The sequence below is a fragment of the Lissotriton vulgaris genome, chromosome 5 (genome assembly GCF_964263255.1).
Source record: "Lissotriton vulgaris chromosome 5, aLisVul1.2, whole genome shotgun sequence".
In the NCBI taxonomy this organism is placed as follows: domain Eukaryota; kingdom Metazoa; phylum Chordata; class Amphibia; order Caudata; family Salamandridae; genus Lissotriton; species Lissotriton vulgaris.
Window position 1 is genome coordinate 109,776,411 of NC_141693.1, and position 21,779 is coordinate 109,798,189.

Consider the following 21,779-nt stretch of genomic DNA (forward strand, 5'->3'; position numbering starts at 1 on the left):
GAACCAGCTTCCCAGCTCACTGAGGCAGTGTCCGGACCATCTGCAGTTTAGAAAGGCTTTATAAACTGTTCTGTTCTAGACTCGCTCCTGCGTAGCAGCTTTCCTATGTGGGTCAGTGAGCGCTGGGATACCCCTTCGGGGGAGATTCAAGCGCTATACAAATCCATAAAATAAAATAAGCCCCGGCTGGACGATAACCAACCCGCCTCCCGGACACTGGGCCGCACGTGGCTTAATTCACACTTAGTCTGGGTCCTTGGGAAGCAGGTGGGAATACGTAGCAGTTTTAATTAGGAGGGAGACTTAAACAAGGGATAGGTTAGCAGCCACTCGAGAAGTTCATCCACAGGTCTCAAAACACAAAGGAGTCCCGCTTCCGACAGTAAAGGAAGTAGTTCTTCAACCCAGTCAATCTCTCTCGCTACTACCTGGTGTCAAGATGTCTTCCAGAGGGGCCGGGTGTGGAGAGGGCAGTTGGTCTGCTGCGATGAGGGTCAACATCGGAACAAGAGATAAATGGGGAGTAACACAGTAGAGTATCTGGATAGGATGAGGTGCCCTGAGCAGTACACAATGATCCGGGTTGTGCCAGGGCAATCTGGGCACAGCGCTTAGTGGGCGTGGGGATGAGTTACTCCAGGCACTTCAGATTTCAAACAGGAGTTAGAGATTCTGCACCTACCTGGAAATGAGGCGCAATGATCAGTGCAGATAGGGTTGGGGTGAGTTCCGGTCACACACACAGCAAAGCATTCCAATCCCGTACCTCCCTGGTAATGAGGCACAATGTCTGGTGCCAGACCGGGCCCTAAATGCTGTAAGTACCCCACAGGAGATCTTTGATGTCCCGGAGACCTCCAGGAAAACAGAAGGTCCATGGTCAGACCCTTGTACAGCACACTTCAGGCTGCCACACTACAGCAGGTCCTCGGCCGGGCCAGCCTCTATTCAGACAGTTATCCTCCATGTGTACAACATAGTCCTCTGACAATGTGCACCATGTGGTCCTGGTTCTCCGGTACCACCTCCCCACAAACGTATCTCACCCTTCGCTGAAGGATGGTACATGCAATTATATTGTTGTGTCTCTTTAAAGTTTGGGTTGGTGCAGTCGGTTTTCCCTTTGAAACACTGATGTAGGCCGGTCTGCCATGGGGCCCTGGTATGCGGATCTTAATCCTTAGTAGGGCCATGATCCAGCCCCTAGAGTCTACGTGTTACAAACTCCATCTTCGATCTATCCCATTTGGCCCTCAAAAGGTAGAGGTCTGCCGTTCCCGTGGGATGCCCATGATTTATAGCTATTGATCAGGGAATGCACTGATCTGCTCCCCAACCCTGGTGTCCACTGAAGCCAGACACCACAGTCCCCAAGGCTCTTGGAGCATAGAAATATCCTTATTCTATAAATGCCATTTCAAAGCGAGTTATTCCAAAAAACCCTTTACCAATGCAAAGGGTTTGGCGCTGCAAATACATTGATATGAAATATCATGAGGCTGCTTCACTGCAATCCACTATTGCAGTCCGAAGTAATGTCAACCACTTCCCCATGTTAACCTATGGGAACAGCAGGCCTCATAGGCAATGAAAACACACATAGGTATTCCTCACTACCTGGACGTATGTGCGCTATTGCGCACACCAAACGGCGATGGCATGAGGGACACATATAACCAAACACCAATGGTACAAGTGCACCCGCCAGAGTCTCCACAGCAGACTGGACACAGGTTTAACGAATACATGTGTCTGAGCGCACGGACAATCCTGCATTGGCAGGCGGCACATGAAATCACAGGCACCACAGGTGCACACTCATAGCGGCCTACCATGGCAAGCTGCTCATTAGTTTACTCACCATGGATGCCAGCGTGCACCCACCGGTCTGCAATGACAGTTTTCAGAACATGGAACCAGTGCCACTTTCCAACACGGGTAAGAAGGGCTTGTGCACTTTCGCGCGTATTTTACAGTGTGAAAGTGTCTAGAGCCCAGAGGCTACATAAGAGAAACAGCAAAACCCAGGTGGAAAAAGCTCAAAAGTTCAGTGAGGCTACCTAACTAGTATCAGGTCCAACAGGCGAGTTTTGACATTTCTTAGGACAGAGTTTCAAGCAGAGGTTACTGCTCCAGAGAAGGATCACTACCTGACGAGTGAACTTATGAAACTAAGGACCACACTTCTCAAGTCTTTCTGGCGGTAAAGGTGTCCTAGGCTACTTGAGGGCGGACAGAGAGGATGCAAAATTTGCCACCTCATTCACAATGAAGCGTGCATAGTCCAATCGGAGAGTCAACACAAAGTAGCGGGCGTGCCTTCCATTTAAAGGGAGGACCTGGCTTGGCAGTTCGGGCTGGACTGTTCCCATGGGCAACAGGGTCAAGACTGATTTGCATATGGCCAGGTCTAAACTGGGGTGGCATGTTGAGCAAAAGAATGATGGATTTAACCCAGATCTCTCGACTGGGGGTAAATGTTTTGATTTGGTCAGCATGCCGTCCATCAATTGTGTGTCTTTTGCTTCCATTTACACAGCAGGTGTAGTGGCACCGGGACAGACTGGTTTCCATATTGCTGGATTTTTTTATTTCAAACAGCAGCCAGGGGACCCTTTTACTTTCTTGCACTAGACCCATTGACGCACTGGCTACGCTACAGCGCAAAGTGTATATTTGCCAACGCTAGTGCAACCGGTGGGGTTTCACGAGCACCAAGGCACAGAGGTGCATTAGAAAGGTGTCACGTCCCTTAGGACTCACGACAAGCACGAAGGACGCCCAGGTATTGCCCGGTGAGTTCTACTTGGAATTGTGTTCACCAATTGTTCTCAGCATGTACACCACTGTTTAATATTTCAGTGTACAGAGGTAATGCCCGGTGTCCCATCATGAATTATCCAGCACACCAGATAGCTGCTTGGCACGCTGCAGGGCACAGACTCTGCCCGCAGCATCGCATAAATGCCTTTTAAGAGCACGAACCACACGCAAAAACATTTCACGTTAATAATCTTCGTAAGGTGGGTTCCACTTAAGTGATCCGGCGCAGATTTCTAAACAAGGCTGGAACAGCCTGAAAGATGCAGGAACACGGAGTACTTCTGTGGACAGGGTTATTTGAAGGGAGGGGAGGGAGGCAGCCGGAGGAGAGGGGTGGGGGAGGAGAAGGGAACAGCAAATATGATTTAGCTGTGGCACCCTCCCTGCGTGCTCTGTAACACCTGGCAGCAGTGTCTGGGAAGCGGCAGGGACTGCAGGCCAGCACAGTAATGTTTCCAGTCCCCTGGTAACAGGCAGCACCAAGAACTGCCATGTCACAGAAACAAAATAACAGACTGCTGCATTTTTTTCTGACTGTGCAGGATAACACGAGGCCTGAATAATAGGTTGGCGAACACCCACTCTTGAGAAGGAATGTATTGCTTGCAAGAGAAAGGCCTATTTGTTGCAATTCATTTCCATCCAAGCAAAGCATCCAAGCAGGCCATGAACCCTGCTAAAACCAGATAGAGCATTATATGATAAACTCCTCTTATGGAGGTGCACAATATTGTTCACACTGCCCAAAACCAAACGGGGTGATCTGCTTAACCCCTTCGGTGCTTATGACCAGCTCAGCTCGTCATGAGGCACAGTGGAGCTGTGCTCATGACGAGCGTCATAACTGCCGCGGAACGCCCACACAGGTCTAATATCCCTCCTGTGCGGGCATTCTACAGGAGTGGGCGGAGCCGTGACGAGCTCAGCTCGTCATGAGCACAGCTCCACTGTGCAGCATGACGAGCTGGGCTCGTCACGAGCAACGCAGCGCCGCACGCGGGAATTAGCCCCACGTGGAAGGGGTTAACAATGTCTAGGTCGTAAGGCAGCAAATAAAACTGAAAGAGTGATAAACAATGTGAGCATCTCTAGCAAACAAATATACATTCTGAATTAGCAAGGGTCTAGATCATGGATGTCCTATGTAAGTCATGTGGTTCGATCCACACCAGTTTTTCGGGATATTCACGTCAAATAACTATACATGTGTGAAAAACACTTTCAAAGTGCCACGGGGCAACTAGGAGCTGCTGGGCCCAACTGTGAGGGCCGAGGCCTTTTACTCATGATGTCCCAGGGCCGAACTCATTACGGCTCCAGAGCAACGGGGCCAAGAACCCCTTCAGCACTTGACTCTCAGTAGTAGCGTTTGTCTAGCAGTCCAAGGCTTCCAGGATGGGGCGAGGGCATTAGATGCAGGAGTGTGAACACACACTAGCAACTTAAAATAGAGTCTGTAGCACCAACAAATGATAGTCCAGTCAAATATTTGTTTTTATGAAAAAAAGGAGTATTTGTATATGAACACAAAGTAAAATACGGCATACACAAACAATACACACGGTCACTTTAGGTTGGGGCTCTAGTGTTCTATAGGCAGGTCCCAGAGTCCTACTTCCCTCTCATTAACTGTCGTGTTTTTTTCTCATTTACTATACGTGACATTCAGGTTAAGCCCCACTAGTAGTTCGATCTCAGGAGTCCCACTACGATGTTTCCAAAACTCACTAGTGTTTGTTCCATCGCTCGAAACGCTATGCGGGAGAATACGTTCCCCCAGGGGCTTCTAGCCCTGTGAACAGTCTTACCTGCTCCTGCAGGATTTGTGCTACCAGAGTCCATGAAAGGATTTCCCTCTAGGACTTGGCGGGTGAATGCAGAAGCTGCGGATGGGGACTAGCATTCACAGCTCTGCAGGGGCAGCGGCTGAGCATCAACGGTGCTTTTTTTTCAGCGAGATGTTAAGTTCCTCTGATCCTTCTCCCTGGTGGAAGCCGAAGAGGGGTAATTGGGGGGGGCGCACACCAGGATGATATCTCTGGTTCTGATCCTCAGCTGTGGTTTGGGCACACCCAGGTCACTGAAGCATCCTCTACTCTTGATGACAGCTGAACAAGGCAATGTCCCTTGTTCTTCACAGTGGTCCCCTCTGGCATACAGGGTCACCGAACTTACTCCGCAAACGGGTGTCTGCCTGTCCAGCAGAGTGGTAATTTCTTCTTCACTGCAGCCTCATCTGGCATACGGGGTCACCAACTTTGTTTTGCACATGGGCTACACCAATCGGCATGGCAGTAAGGTTCACAGCACCACCTATAGCATACAGGGCCGCCGACTTCGCAAAGACTTTGATTGGTGCAAAGATAGCTAACTTCCCAGTGACACTCTCGGGCATGTGGGGTTGGGGGTGGTGGGGGGGGTCACTGACAGTAACCTGTACCTGGGAGACGAACTGATCCGTGTAGCATTCGTCTCCGTACACCTCACTGCAGTGATCCTCTGGCCAGGGTTCCCCACTGGACCTTCCTCCTTTCAAGGGCCTCCCTCTTCCTCATAGTGTACACTGGTCTTGGCGAGCAGGCAGGCACTGGTGCTCTGTGCTCCACAGGCAGGCAGTCTTGGATGTCCCCTCATCCAACTTGGAGACTGGCAGGCCTTGGCCCAGAGTGCTGATTGTAAACCGGCATGTCAGCGCTATTTTAATTAAATAACTTGAAATTTTGAAAATGCAACATTGCACTTGCATGGCAGTAACTGAAGGAAAAAAAGGTTGTACAATGTAGGGCAGCTGGGAAGCCTACAATTCGGCCATCCAGACAGAATGCAAAAGCGAGGCACAACCAAGGGTCATTCAAGGCATTCTTCTGTATTGGAGATCAGCACGATTATATCAATGGAACTTTAGATGTCATTTAGAATTCGCAGGGACATTTTTTCAGTTAGATGTCTGACGAACAAGCCTAAGAACGCAGTGCTTTGAAGTGGTAATGACGCCATGTGGCACTAAACAAAAATACCAGAAATTGAATTATGCCACAAGCCTTCCCACCGCTCAGTCAGCTGAGTCGAGACACAAAAAAGTGAGACAGAAAAATAGAAAATGTGTTTTGCCCAGTGCCCTATTAAGTAAAACAGAGACAAAATAAATGCCTAGGTGAAGGGGCCCCGGAGGCTCCACATACAGGAATGAGACAGTGATGGGCTCACCCTACCTGAACCCCAGTAGGTATGGTCTGGGCCCAAACTAACCTGACAAGAAATACTTTCTTCGCTCCAGAGTAAAATTTATGATAAAATAAAAAGCATAATACCTAATACAGTTGCCAGACAGACAGGTAAATAAGTGGTCCTACCTTTTGCCGATGTCACTGCCCTGAAAAGGGAAGGGTGGTTTTGGTTGATTGCACATTAAAGCCCTCCCTACACTGAGATACAGAGATGCCAAACAGTACAGCAAACACACAAGCCCTCAAATTCTGACAACCATCAACCAGGCCAGAATAATCCTGCGAAGATTTAGGAAGGTGGAATCCACTTTTGGATCCACATAAAATAAACACACGTACCACTAATCTGTGCCAGGCCGGAATATATCATTAAACCTTATATGTTAAAACTATGCAGATACAAAAACCATTCGAAATTTAAAAATAGATGCCTCAGAAGACCTCCGTGTGTCAAGATTGTACTACTGCTTTCATGTTTTAGATGCATGGATGATTGCACAACACCACAAAGACAGAGATCATGACCTGAGAACAAAAGGCACAAACACCAGCATATAGCCATATAAAGGAACTCAATGCCTAATCAGATGGTTCAAAAGAAGGGAGGAACATAGGAGTAATAATAGACTCAGATCTGTCCCTAATACTACATGCAAATGAAGTTACAAGAAGCACCTTTTAAACGATGAAAACCCTGCAACGCACCTTCTGATACTTAGGATACCAATAAAAATAACAAACTATCATCCAACTCGAGAACACCAAGCTCAGCTATGCCAGCAGCCTAAACCTTGCTACAGAAGACGCTAAATTCAATGAACCCCAAACACTGCAGCAAGACTCTTCCTCCACCCCGAAAAACACATGACACCAGTCCGATAAACATTACACTGGCTACCTTTAGCTGGACATTCAATGTTCAAAGCACTCTGCATAGTCTACAGATTCTTGCATGAAAAATGACGACTATATCTACAAATTAAATTCAAATACAACCAAATTAGGATACTATGCTCCAGGCTAGCACCACAGATCATCATAGCATCCTACAATAAGACAACCCTAGGAGGCTCTACATTCTTGGCTCACGCCGCCATGGTCAAGAACTCCTTGCCCAACAAGATTCAAAGCATCAAGAAACATCTGAATGTTGGAAGAGAGGTAAACATATGGTTTTTCCCAAGATACTTACATCAACTGCTGACCCTGGGGCAGCAACTAGAACAATATTTATTCCACCATTTTACGCATGATGGAGAGCTAAGAAGCAGCACAAACCAGCACACCACGCCAAAGGGACAGGCACAGGTATTCTGGACGAACTGGGGAGCTCCACCCCACATAACCTCAAACTACGTATTAAATCTAATAACAAATCCTCTCTCTAATCAACAATAGGAGTACCTACTACCACTCTGCACCATATGACCAGCATGCTACATCATGACCTATGACACTCCAAATATAGTCCTCACCCAAACTTCATAGACATGGTAAATTACGTTGTCCCTACCTTTCACTGATAACCACAAAAAGGGAAGACAGTTAAATCTAGTGTTTAGGACGCTCTTCCCACAATCAATTTGATATCAGCCATTTCACCATATCATATACTTATTCGTTACCGGATGCCTCGTCGTTTACGACAGGTGTATAATGCACAGAAGGTCCTGTGGAACCTTGCCGGCAACTGGACAACTCAGAAACAGGCTATACCAGCACACACAAAAAAAAAAAAAGAAAATGGCTCGATACTAACCAACCAGACAGGCCCACCAAAACCAAAGAGACCACCTACAAATTGCTAGAGGGCGAGCTCCAACATATTTCATACAGCAGATCCCAAAAAATCGGAGCACCGATATCCTTAATGATGAAAAAAAGATGACAATTACACAACCCACCTCAACTGACATCTAGTAATGACACTCATATAAAGGAGGCCTGTAAGTTACAGGGATGTGGAATTCCTATAGCCCGACGCCCGGGACATGTTGTTTGGGGTCAAGGGAAACAAGTGTTCATGTGTATTTTGCCTTGGGACAAGTAGGCCCATCCCCCTACAGCACAAACCATTTGGCTGCCAGTTTACAGTACCACATTATTAAATCGAGGAAGGGTATTGTCTACAGTTAAGGTAATATGTGTGTCTATGTGTTAACGCTGTTCAAACTTGTATTTATGGTTCATTAATGCAAAGCCTTTATTATTAGGGTGAGCACTAAAAGTAAATGTTGTAAGCTCAGCCTGCACTACTGACGGTGGTTCCAGTATACACACGTTTTCAAACTGTAGTCATGAGAGGCTATGTATGAATGCTCCCAGAATGCTCTCTGAATGTTTGCAAATATTTGCAGAAGCTTGACAGCAGCAGTGATGATTCTTTGCTTTCAAAATAAAATGTTAACGGAAAAAAATGCAAGTAGGAAAAAAACATTTTGCTAAACTAATGTAAGAATTTAGGTACCATATCTTTACAAGATCATTTAGTAACATGTTTATGTATGCTTGTATTTCCCAAAAATATTCATAATGGAAAATCAGTGTAACCAGTTAAAATATGATTGTGAGAAACAAAAATAAACAAGCATTGGCAAAGCCAGTAGGTCTGAAATTGGTGGTAGGCATTAGGTTTTGTCAATGCGTGATTTGTTTAGGCATGGTTTTTTTAAAACCTTATCGGTGTGGGAGCTGCAGGGCCCTCACCATTCTAACAGGCATTGGCAAAAGCAAAAATAGTTTTTGGTCTCCAAAAGTACACATTGCCACAGCAGTTCCAAACTACTTTGTGTGCCAATATGCTCCTTATAAAAGAGCCAGAATACAATCACTTACAGTGAAACCAGCTGATAGACATTTTATTAAACACAAAAAGTTATGGTTAACTCCAGGCCAAATTAGAGGCTCATTTATTAAAGAAAGTTTCAAAAGTGCATCCATGTTATATATAAGTGCATATATACAGTTTTCATGAATTCACAAGAATTTACAGAAGTAGGCCAAGAAATAGTACTCCTAGAAAATGTCTGTGAACTGCATTTTAGCATGAGCAAATGTGCATGTGTAAATTTGCTCATGTGAAAATCTGAATGTTTTAAGTTCACTTTTCCTCCAACCGCTTTTTTCCAAACCCCGGAAATTTTTTTAATACATCTGCCACTGTCCGGAGTACATTTCCAACATTTCTCGATATGGGAAAAGATTAGAAAAGGGTTGGTGAAAACCCTTAAAAACAAGCAAGTTAGTGGGTTTGCACAGACTCAGAAGGACATTCCAACCCTTGAACTATTGCTTACCACTACCTTCGGCCCCAGTATGTAAACCTGCAGAAACGCAGCAACATAAGTTAATTGCTAGTATTCAAACCCTACTAAGGTACGAACCCTGGCATAATTAGAGAGGCTTTATCAGAACTCTTACATAATGAGATTGCTGCCGTAATGTGTCGCCACATTACATGGCACAAAAGGGACTAGTGGATTTTGTTACAGGACAAGTGGATTTATGTAGCAACCTGCCCCGTGGACAAGTAGATATTTTATTAAATTCCACACCCCTGCGGTGACCGTCTATGTAGTTATGCGGGCAGATCTGATCCCCAGCACTCTTTACAGACACAGTTACATCTTGCAGACTCCAGAAAGGATTATCTCTTGCCACAGCAGCATAAGAAATCAGACGAACATAAAAGATAAACTACTAACAATAAAAAGGTACCAGCAGAGGTCACCAGAGTAAGCAGCATAACATGTATTATATAAAGATGTACCTCACTCTAACACTTCCTTATCCACCGCACTGCATCCAACACCACAACAACCATTCCTCAGTGGTCATCACACATGAATGATAAACACTTTCCACCTAGGCTCAAAGGAAAGACAACACACTTTCAACCACACCCCACATGATGTAGCATGTTATGCATATGGATAAGCACTTCAGCATCCTATAGACAGGTAATACGTCCTATAATAACGATGCAATACAAGACGACACAGAGGTAGAGGAAAACTGGATGCCTGTCATTCTCAGCCTACTGCAGAAAGATTACAAAAAGAGAGGCAGAACTGGAAAAAATAGCCTTTCTTCCAGGTGTCACGGACACAAGAAAAAGAAACTGTTAAGTAACCACGCAGTTGGTTTACTTAAATATCTTTATTTAAGTTGAAGGCAGGAAGAACAGGTAGAGCCAGGAACACATCTGGGAGGCTTCTAATGCTCTGATACACACGAGCCTTAAAGAGGAATATACCACAATAAAGAGACAACATAACAGAAACAAAACAGGAACAAAAAATCTAAAGCGATTACAATTCCAGTTGGATTGAGGTGTATGCATACAACAGCAGGGACAAAAAGTGCATAACCTTGCAACAAATCATAATTTATTGTCTGATTAATTAAAATCATCACATTCGCAGTTTTTAAAACATTGTTGAATACAAATAAAACATTAAATAAAACTGTTAAAATTCCACTTCATTACAAAGTACTAAGCCGAGAACCCAGACGCAAATAACCAGGGTAGGTTCAGTTCTCAATTATGGTCCTGGATGGATCCCAACCCTTTTTTCTTGTCCCTTCAACTTCCATTATGGCAGTAGATCACTAATTAACAGCCATACTAAGTAGTGGAGTATCCTGGTTGTTCAAACTAAAGTGTACTGCAGACGCTGTGTGCTTCAATATAAAAAAGAGTGCTTGCCCTCCACCAACTGGGATTATTTTGTTTATTTATCCAGCTCCCCAAGTATGAACTTTCAGGGGCAGACAGGACATTGGAATGCTATTAAAATGCCTTAGATAACTGGATAATTCATGTTGTTTTCCTCTGACAGCAGCAGAGATAGGAGGAAGGCAGCCCTTAACCTACATTCATTTTTAGGTCTGGCTTGACAGTGCAACTTTCACCTAGCCTTTTAATCTACACCAATATTATTCCACCGCTCTGAAATTCATATCAATAACCATGCTATTTACTTCTAATGCTTTACATTACCATACAATATTCCTTTTAAAGCCAGACATATTGACATTGACAATGATTGTGCTGTTCAATTTCCTTATTATCTTGAGCCCATGACTTCAGCATGAATTTAGACCTAATCAAGTATTTAAAAGCTATATGTGAGAACTAGTCTTGGTAGGCCTCCTCATCTCCCAGAACTCTCAGGAATATAGTTAGCCACTGTGCCCATGGGTTTAAGATAAAACATCCTTCACTTGTATCATTTCCCACATCTTTGTTCAGTTTTCCAAATCCTAAAGAAATGTTTTCAAAAAGCAGCCTTGCATCTCTAATCTTGTCTTACAAGACCAGAATTTAACCAATTTGGCTGTGGCGGGAACATTTGAGGAGACTGGAGATGTTCCTACATGAAGCAAGTTGCATTGCACTCAGATACAAAGGGAACGCTAATTGGGAAAGCCTCTTGGCTGCACATCAAAGAGGTTATCAACTCGGCCTTGATTAATTTCATAAATGGGTTCGCTAATAAACTTTGTAGTTGTACATGTAATGTGCCCAATGAGAACCCCAATGATACTCCTCTCATCCTTAGTACACATATGTGTAACTGAGGAGGCCCTAAATCTGTATTTCACACAACTAAGTAATTATAAGACTAAGTGTACAATTAGGGCAGATCACCCATGCTCTAGTTACTTGTTGGTTTTTGCTCGTTTTTAAAAGTCATTGTCTCGGGGGCGGTTATACAGACCCTAACTTTATAGATTTTATTTTATGTATTTAAAGATTTAAAACAGCACATTAAGCCTATCGTTGCCTTACCGACCCGGGACAGACATTATGGGGTAGAGGACATTACCCAAACTACTATGGAATAAAGCATCTGAAAAATGATAAATTAGCTGGAATGCTCTACCTTATGAACATAAGGCAGACACATCTGCTAGAGAGATATCAACTTGAAATCTCGGACACCATCAGCCTCTAACAACGGCATTAGAGACGGCAGACAGAACTGGGGGCTTCTAGGCTACCCAGCAAAGTGAAGAGGCCCTAAGATAGAAAAAGCAACACCGGCCACCTTGGGGAATTCCAATACGTGGTAGACAAACGTCAGAGAGGTAAATGGAAATATTAGATCTTAGAAGCACTGGATAAAGGAACAGACAACGAGTAGAAATCAGAAGCCATCCCATCTTGTTATGCATTGGTGATTTATTAGACACAGCCCGCCACTTACAAGCTGTTAAGAATCATTGGTTAGACATCAGAGAGAAATTAACGGAAAGCCTACAACTTCCCAGTTTTGGATAATGAAACTCTGGATATCTTAGAAGTCACAGGCTTTATTTGATGATTTACTAGACACTGTGTGCCACTTTAAAGCCACTAAGAACCAGGACCTGGAGAGAGATCAGAGAGACAAACTGGAAGCCTAGATATGTATTGATTATACAGATATGGGCAGATGAACGGAATCAGTCAGCTTGTGACTGAGTAAACTGGACTCACAACAGAGAAAGCAGGCAAAAGATGGACCTGGGGTACATGATAACCAACAGTGGGATAAAGAATATTTAAAGAATACACACATAATGAACAAGTATTTCAAATATAAATATAACACATTGCGAGTATGAGATTGAGGATAATACGGAGGATTTACATTTGGAGTTATATTGTTCAGAAAATAAGGGGAAATTGTATTATTTATTTTCTCAAAGCTCCATAGCCAATCCTTGGAGATGGGTCAGAAGTCTTGAAATGCATTGGTTTACATCAGATATATATTAAAGAAAGCGGCTTAGCTTTGAAAGAACCTGAATAAATAATAAGAAGGCGTCCATTCATTTTTGAGGGAGTACGATCTGAGCTTAGAGTGAAACCACTCACAACATGCTAAGCATTTAAACTGAGTTTTGCTACCTAGGTGATTGCTTGAAGTAATGTACTAGTTTGTAAAAGGAGAGGAGCAGCAAACCACACAACTAGAGCAGAGTAGAAACAGCAGCAATTATATCTCCCCCTCCCGACCCCTTGAAAGCCAAGAACGCAAAGAAAGAGGTTCAATTCTCCCTAGCATATGAAGGTGTATGGGTAAAACAGCCTGGGACGAAGGAAGAGTCATTACTGCATCCTAGCTGGAAGAGGATAAAATGACCGCATCCTCTGCGGCAAAGGACAATGATGTGAAGTACCACATCTCTTCAGACTAGGACAGAGGGACATAAGATTGATCCTCCTGAACCCGGAACAGAAAGGAACATCAACAATCACCCCACCCAGTCTGTGACGAAGGTAGAGGTCAGGATTCATCACAAGCTTAGGACAGGAAGAAAAGGCATTAATCCTACCTGGCCTGTAGCTACACCCGAAGGGGTCAATCAATCCTCACTTGGGAGAATATGAAAAAGGTGCAAGTACTTACTAACCAGGAATATTGAGAAATAACAATCATACTGGTGTGGAGCAGGGAGAGATAGTGCCAACCAGCCCAAGCCTGGGAGAGACCCAGATGACCATTCTGGGATAGCGAGAGATAGGACCAGTCCTGACAGAGAACTATCTTACTAGACTAGGACAGGAGAAAGAGTCACAACCCTACCCAACCTGGGACTAAGAGAAAGGAGTGCACTCTTTACTAATCTAGAAAAAGTGAAAGGGGGGTGAATTCGCTCTAGAATGCTGTTGATGGAGAGAGTATCAAAACTCAAGACGGGTGTAGGAATAAGGGGTAGGAACCCCCAACCTCTTAGAATAATTTACACAATAGTGGCTGGATTATTCTTGCGCAGCACCATACAGCATAGTATTCTCCAAGTAAGTGGCTCAAAGGAACAAGGGAAAAACGGCCACTCACGTCCCCAAATCTTCTCTGCAAGCAGAGAGTATAATGAAAAGGTAAATAGTCCCTGAGCACAAGGAAACAGTTTCCAGTAGTCAGAAGAAAAGATTAATCAAATCAAATTCCTTCTTTAGTAAAGTTCATTAAACCAGTTCTTTTTATTTTCTTAATCTTTTCTTTGTTCTTTATACATCAAGTGTTCTTCTCCATATCCTCAATCTTCATAATTCAACAAGATGTAGCCAACAGAACAGAAACCAATGCCAACACGTGTTTCGTCACGGACAAACAATAAACCAATGACTTCTTCAGGGCAATAATATTATTCTGCAGATATGAAATAGCCCAATTCCAAGAGGCAAGTAGTTCTCACATAAGTAGTATAAACTCTATATGTTTTCACACATTTAGAGTTGTCCAAGAGAAATAGTAAATTCAATATTTCTGGGAGAGTACTCCCTGCACCATATATCGGGTTCCGAATCGTGATCAAAACTTTTGATCACGAGAGTATGGTCACCCTCTTCCACCCCACCGTTCCCTGGCAAACAGCATACATCCTCATAAGGCTAGGATAGGAATAGGGTTAGGAGATCTCCCTGAACCCAACCACCACCCAGCCTGGGACAGGTGGAAAGGCGCCAACCACTCCACCTACTGGGACGGGTGGAAAGGCGCTAACCCCTACACAGCCTGGGACGGGTGGAAAGGCGCAAACCCCTCCACAGCCTGGGACGGGTGGAAAGGCGCAAACCCCTCCACAGCCTGGGACGGGTGGAAAGGCGCAAACCCCTCCACAGCCTGGGACGGGTGGAAAGGCGCAAACCCCTCCACAGCCTGGGACGGGTGGAAAGGCGCAAACCCCTCCACAGCCTGGGACGGGTGGAAAGGCGCAAACCCCTCCACAGCCTGGGACGGGTGAAAAGGCGCAAACCCCTCCACAGCCTGGGACGGGTGGAAAGGCGCAAACCCCTCCACCGCCTGGGACGGGTGGAAAGGCGCAAACCCCTCCACCGCCTGGGACGGGTGGAAAGGCGCAAACCCCTCCACCGCCTGGGACGGGTGGAAAGGCGCAAACCCCTCCACCGCCTGGGACGGGTGGAAAGGCGCAAACCCCTCCACCGCCTGGGACGGGTGGAAAGGCGCAAACCCCTCCACCGCCTGGGACGGGTGGAAAGGCGCAAACCCCTCCACCGCCTGGGACGGGTGGAAAGGCGCAAACCCCTCCACCGCCTGGGACGGGTGGTAAGGCGCAAACCCCTCCACCGCCTGGGACGGGTGGAAAGGCGCAAACCCCTCCACAGGCTGAGCCAGAGGTAAAGGCGCAAACCCCTCCACAGCCTGGGCCAGAGGGAAAGGTGCAAACCCCTCCACAGCCTGGGACGGGTGGAAAGGCGCAAACCCCTCCACAGCCTGGGACGGGTGGAAAGGCGCAAACCCCACCACAGCCTGGGACGGGTGGAAAGGCGCAAACCCCTCCACAGGCTGAGCCAGAGGTAAAGGAGCAAACCCCTCCACAGCCTGGGCCAGAGGGAAAGGCGCAAACCCCTCCACAGCCTGGGACGGGTGGAAAGGCGCAAACCCCTCCACAGCCTGGGACGGGTGGAAAGGCGCAAACCCCTCCACAGGCTGAGCCAGAGGTAAAGGCGCAAACCCCTCCACAGCCTGTGACAGGAGGAAAGAAGCTTCGATTCACTTGATCCCCCCCCCCCCGCCCCCCTCAAACACACCCACCTGCTCCCTGGCAAACAGCATAAATCGTCATAACGCTAGGAGAGGAGGAGGAGGAGGGGTACGAGACATCCCTCCTCCCACCCCCCACCGGCCACCCCACCACCCCCCAACCCAGTGGCGTCACTAGGGGGGTGCGGCGGGTGCGGACCGCACCGGGTGTCACCCCTGTCACCCCATCATGGGGGGTGACACCAATCTGGTTACACTGGCTGGCTCGCTCTGCACTGCACAGTGGAGTGCACAGTGCAGCCTGAGCCTCAGCCTCGCCCCTACCTCTGCTGCAGTGCTGCTTTTTATTTATAGTGCAAGGCAAGTAAGCCGCAAGCAAGCGCACCGGCATGGTGCGCACCTGCTTACAAATTAAAATATTATACTGCAGTCAGTCACGTCGCCACGCACCACGCACGAACGCACCACCTATAGTTGTGATGATTGTGCGATGTGGATGCCAGTGTGTGGGTCCCAGGGCCGTCAATCTTTAAACTACCAATGACGGCCCTGGGACAGCCCCCGCGCGCTGTGCTCCGTCCTCTGACGCGTTGCGGCGGTTGCGCGCCAGTACCAGGTCTGTGTGAGGAGACCAGACGGCAGGGCAGGGGAGTGCATCCTGCACTGTTAGAATAAAGAATTAATGTGTCACCCCGTCCCCACCTTTGATATCGCGAGCGCCGTCGTCTCCCCTTCAAATTTGGGACTGACTTCAGTTCTTGGGTCCGGAGGCCGAGGTGAGACAGATTTACTTGTTTGTCTAGTATCTCAGAATGTGGTCATCACCTCTGAACTTTGAGCAGAGGTCACTGTGCCTGAAATGATCTTGAACTTGTGTTAAAGCAGCGATGTTATCCTAAACGAGGCGATTTATAACAGATCTTCTTACCCGATAAAAGAAGTTTATGATGTTACCCGGTAGAAAAAAGTTTGTGTCTTCGTGTATCTTCCACCGATGCCGTACAAACAGCGCTTGAGTATTGAACAACAGCACACACATGAACCCTGTTTTATCGACTGAATACATGCACTGACCTCGCCCAGGCAGGAGGATCTCCGTTTCAGATGGTGGCTATAAAAGCAGCTGACTGCTGAAAATGTTTGTGCAGCTAAGCCTGAACCTGTTAGAGTAAATCCTATGCGGGCAAGCAGGCACAGATTTATAGTTCCAGCTGGTGTCAAAAGCGAGATTTCAGGGTGAAACGGGGCAGGCAGCATCCTGTCCATTTACATGCAAGCTTTCAGCTCTTTCAAACTTTGTTGAACTTTAGTTACATTCTGTGACACCATCTTGTCCTGTACTTGTTGACTATACCAAAAGACCAAACAGTCAACACCGTAGAAATATGAGACTCAATGCTCCTTCATTGAAAAGCAAATTATCTTACATTTTCTTTACTGTCTTTTTGTGTGTTTACGATCCACTTCCAAAGACTGAAAGTGGGCATTAGAATGTATTGACAGAAACGTTCTTTACCATTCAGGTTGAGGAACATTATATTGTGTAATTAATCAAAAGAGGTCAAGCCAATAAATACCGCATGGTTTTGCCACACCCGTCGTTGCTAAACTGGAGCCTGGACCCTTTATCTCTAAGTGCATTTAGAGTACTTGCTGCAATCTTATTGTAGAGTTCCCTTCATTCTACAGACAATTTTAATTGGAATAGATACTACATCGATTTAAATTGCAAAAGCAGTCTGTATCACACATTCAACATATGGTTAAGGGTACTTTCTTTACTATCTATAATATTTTATACCAGAGCACTCCCAACCCGAGGAATATACAGGAGGTTTGTATTTTAAAGAAACTTCTAGGGACGTTTGAGAAAATAATACGTTCACACATTCTATGGAAATGTAATCATCGAAATTGTCATGGTTTTAGTGCAGAAATGTTAACACAATTTTAAAAACAAAAGTGAGCATGTACTGTTTAAGTTCCATTGATAACTTAACCAAATATGGAATTTCTGCTGACTCCTAAAAAGTGAAAAAGGTTAGTTTTTCATTTTCACTATCCATGATAACCAGTGTAACTATCAATACCAGCCTCAGATGTCACCACTATAAAACAATAAAAAGGGCGGAACGAATCACCATTCGCCTCTGGTGGTTTGGTTAAATGCAGGGCGTGGGGGGAGGGTCGGAATTGGTACTGAAGGTCACTGCATATCCCAGGCGGCACCACCATGATGTCCAGGCACTAACTGTGAGCCAAACTCAAAACCCCCATTGAAATAGCAGCACCACGATGCCGTGTGAGGAGCTGGCCGGTGGTCAGGGCCTGTCTGCTTCGGTATCTGTAGCGCAGCACTGGACGTGCTCCTTGTTGTTTTTGAAGCCCACTGGGGTATTGGTACAGTGCCCCCTCACCAGTCTAAGGGAGACAGGCCGCTAGCTGGTGGCAGCTTTGACTAGTGAGTGGAACAGGGAGGCGTATTTACAAGCCCCTTGCGCGACCAGTGCGTCACTTTTAATATGGGAACAAGTGGCGCACCGGCGGCGCAAGGGGCTTGTAAATAAAATAAGCCCCAGGGTTTTTACTGGTATCCTTGTTCCATGCGGTAAGTCGTGAGGGGGTGACACCATGAGTTACCCGCACCGGGTGACACCAACCCTAGTGACGCCACTGCCCCAACCACAGCCTTAACTGCACAATTGTGGAATTCATGCGTTTGCCACATAACCATTCTTCAGCTGAAAAATCTGCACATTTTAACAAAAAAATGTTGCTTCTATCTTAATCGGATGAAAAGTTATTAAAATTGTGGTGGCGCGTGTTGCTACGCAGTTGAAGGCCTTTGCAAAGATGGACTGGTTAATCTTTCTGTTTCTTTGGGCTGTATTTAGGTTTTAAACTGGTACTAATGAAGTGCAGCCTGTGTCCAGAAATTTAGTGTAAAAAAGATGAAAAAGTAAGGCAGTGATACCATCACAAAATATGCCCCATCACGGCAAATAACTGCCTTTCCTTGCATCAAAATTTAAAATCAACCCTGCTGCATAAGGTGGTTCTCTCCTGCCACATAATTCCAGCGCCCTGGGCATGACCTCTCCCCACCCCCTTCCCGCAAACTAGCGCCGAGAGCCGCATGCTGCAGAGACGCTACATGACATGAAAGAAACGCTAAGCTATAGGCTGAAGGAAAGTGTGAATTTTCTGCCACCAGGGTCAGCCGGGCGCGAGAGCTGGTCTGGATGCAACACAGGCAGGGGCTGACCGCACCTGGAAGGCATGGTGCAGACACACAGGCAACACATGGATGGAAGAGACAGGTAAGCGCTACGTGCACTCAGCCCCTCTCCTCTCTACCTGGAAGAAGCAATGAGGGGTTGTATCCCCACCGTGGGCAGTGACGATGCAGAGCGAAGGTGAAAGGCGGGCGAGGGCTCTTCCCTTAGCTAGCCGAGAGCTTCTATGAGGGGAGTCGTTGTACCCCCGCCCCAGCCCGAGGTTGTAAGAGGGCGGCATGCTATGCACCCCCCCCCCCCCCCGCCCCCCCTTCCAAGCCCGATGCTTCACGGCAGCCTGCTGGGCATGGAAAGCCAGTGCCCACCAGTGATGCCCAGCACATGGGCTGCAGAGCATCGTGGGCCACCCAGACCCCACTGAGCCCTGTCGGGTACAGAGAAAAGCAGAGCACCCACCCAGAAGCCCTCCCCCAAGACTGCGACATTCACACACGCGGGGATATTGACAGGCTGGGGGCTCCTGGAGACTGCAAGACGCAGTGACAGAGGTGGGTGCTGAACCGGGCCCCCACCGGCATACATGTCTGGTGCCACTGTAGCAACCAAACACAGACAGGCAGAGGCGGGAACGGGTCTGTCTGGGTCTCCTCTTCTCCCCAGTCTGAGTGAGACAGGAGCGGTGCGCGGGTCTGCAGTCCTCGCATGCCAAGGGGCACAGGAGTGCCCCGTCCCCGGGCAGGACAAGGCAGTATGTAGGGAAGGGCTGGCCCAGCTCGGGGCAGGGTGGCGCGAGCGCTAGTGTCATTCTCAGCTGGGGAGGGGGCAGACACAGACGGCTGTCGGGAAATCGCAGGGGTGTCACAGACCGGGATGTGTGGGTATGGCCAGCCCCTCTCGCCCGGGGTGCACTAAATCTGCACCCCGCATCACCCACAGGGCAGGCCCGGTCTCATCTCAGCACGGGGCATAGAACCAATTTGCTATCTTAACACCAACAAGCCTGGAACTCTTTTACGGAGGCCTCTCACCCGACCTCTCAGCCTGGCACAGCCGATCGATCTTATAGGGAATTCCGCCTTTCAACAATCGCAGGCTTTGCAGCACCGGCCCCTCGAACACCCCCTTGGCACAGAGACATCTGCGGGCACCATGCCTTCCCCAGAGTGGCAGAAACCCGCATGGGTATCCTAGACTTAGCCCAGAGGAGACAGTTCCTTGTGAACTACTTTTTAGGCCGCCACGTCCAAAGGGTAGTATGTTAATCCCCGACCCCCACTGGACACCTCCCCCCCCCCAAAAAAAAAAATCAGTCTGGTACACACCACTGTATGTTAAGAGTTTCCTACCACATTCCCGTCGCTCTTATCCCCAGCCTGGTACCACTTTAGGGGATATTCAAATACACAGTTTCCTGTGGGCATCTTGTCTCCGTCACCCCATCAGTGTGTGAAGATGGTTAGGGCTAATTGCCACACACTATACCGGCCGAGCACAAACGTCTATGGATTTTATGGATTTATTACCCATAACCTGGCACAAACTTAAGGGGTATCCTGGAATCCTGACCCTCCTTGGCAGTCAGCACCAGCCATGGTTAGAACACACTATGTTGTCACTTCCAGTTTACGAAGTACAGAGCGGAGAGGGCATCTGGAACATGGCACGGGCCTATGGGGGGTAACTAGACCTCCCCCCCCCCTTTCCTGGCCCACTGTACAGCCACGCACTCAGTCTGGAACATAACTTTGTGGGTCTGTTGTTTCTATCCTCGTGGGCATCCCCTCCCGGTCTAGTAAAGGCTCTTATGCGTCTCCTGTCTAGGCTTGTCATCTCTTCCTGGCACACAGTCCTGTGGATTATCTTTGGGCACCCTGAGCCCCCTGCCCCCGCCTGCGTGCCACAGGAACAGCTCACCCATCTTGCCCGAGTATCCCAACCGCCTGCCACAGGGCACAGACCTGGCACCTACCCTTAAAACTTGCGAGTACTGTGGTCCCTGCCCGGCACACCCCCTTGTGGGCATTCAGCCTTCCTCCCAGACTGCCGGAGACCCTTGTGGGTATCTATCCAGCCCTCTCACTCTACATGGCACACACACTCCTGAGGAAACCCCAGCAAGCCTGGCAGATATTTTTGCCGGGCATTCATGCCTCACCTTCCCTGCATGACTGTTGCAAAAACGGCTGCCTTGTCCACTCCATGCTCGCCACAGGGCAGAACCACAGACTTGGCACAAACTCTTTATCTTTGTGGGCATACGGGTCCCAGCCTGGCACGGGCTCGTGGGTATCCCGGCTTGCCTCCCTGTCTGGTAAGTACCCCAGTTGATAGCCTTTCCCTCCACCCCCAAACTGGCACCCACTCCCAGGAGTACCCTTACTCCCCATGCACGCCGGGTGCTAGACACTCTGGTTGGCACCCTGCTCTGCCCTCCTCCCCTTCTTCAAGACTATCCAAGTCCCCCGTCTGCAGTCCCGGGACAGGCCCGGAAGCCGCGAGGTCGCCTACCTGCCGGCCTCCGCCATGAAGGTGCGCCGAGGGCGGCCGGTTTCCGCACTGGGAGCCGAGGCTCGCTCTGTTCCTCCGGGCCTCGCGTTGCCGGCTGAGCCCGGCCGCCTCCCCGCCTCTCCGCGGCGGCAGCAGCAGCAGGAAGTGATTCCAACTCACATGGACTTTCTCTGACCTACCCACCGTGCCGCAGCCGGGAGCAGCGAGGCTCGGCCCTGCCCATCCCACGGGCCTCCTCCGGGGGCACGCGCACGGGCGCCCGGGGGCCGGCCCCCCGGGGACATCCGATACAGCGGGGCCGCCCAGACGCCGCGCTCAGGCGCAGCGGCGGCAGGCGGGGGCACACTTTCTCCCCAAGCACTGCTACTTTCTAGTAATGAGCAATTATATAAGTATCACAAAATAACAGCAGCTCCTGCGACTCCACCCTGCGACCTATTTCTTGCGCACGGTAATACTGTCTGCAATTTAAAGAGTTGCACTTT

The 21,779-nt window shown here is 47.9% G+C and overlaps 1 protein-coding gene across 4 annotated transcripts in view; it reads right to left on the bottom strand.

The window, feature by feature from the left end:
- Nucleotides 1-21,557, bottom strand: part of NACC2 (NACC family member 2) — a 388,129-nt gene extending 366,572 nt beyond the window's left edge. For all 4 annotated transcript variants that reach the window (XM_086921006.1, XM_086921005.1, XM_086921004.1 and 1 more), the window contains exon 1: nucleotides 21,295-21,557. The gene's annotated coding sequence lies outside the window, so the exon portion shown is untranslated. The remainder of the gene's footprint in view (nucleotides 1-21,294) is intronic.
- Nucleotides 21,558-21,779: the final 222 nt, after the last annotated feature.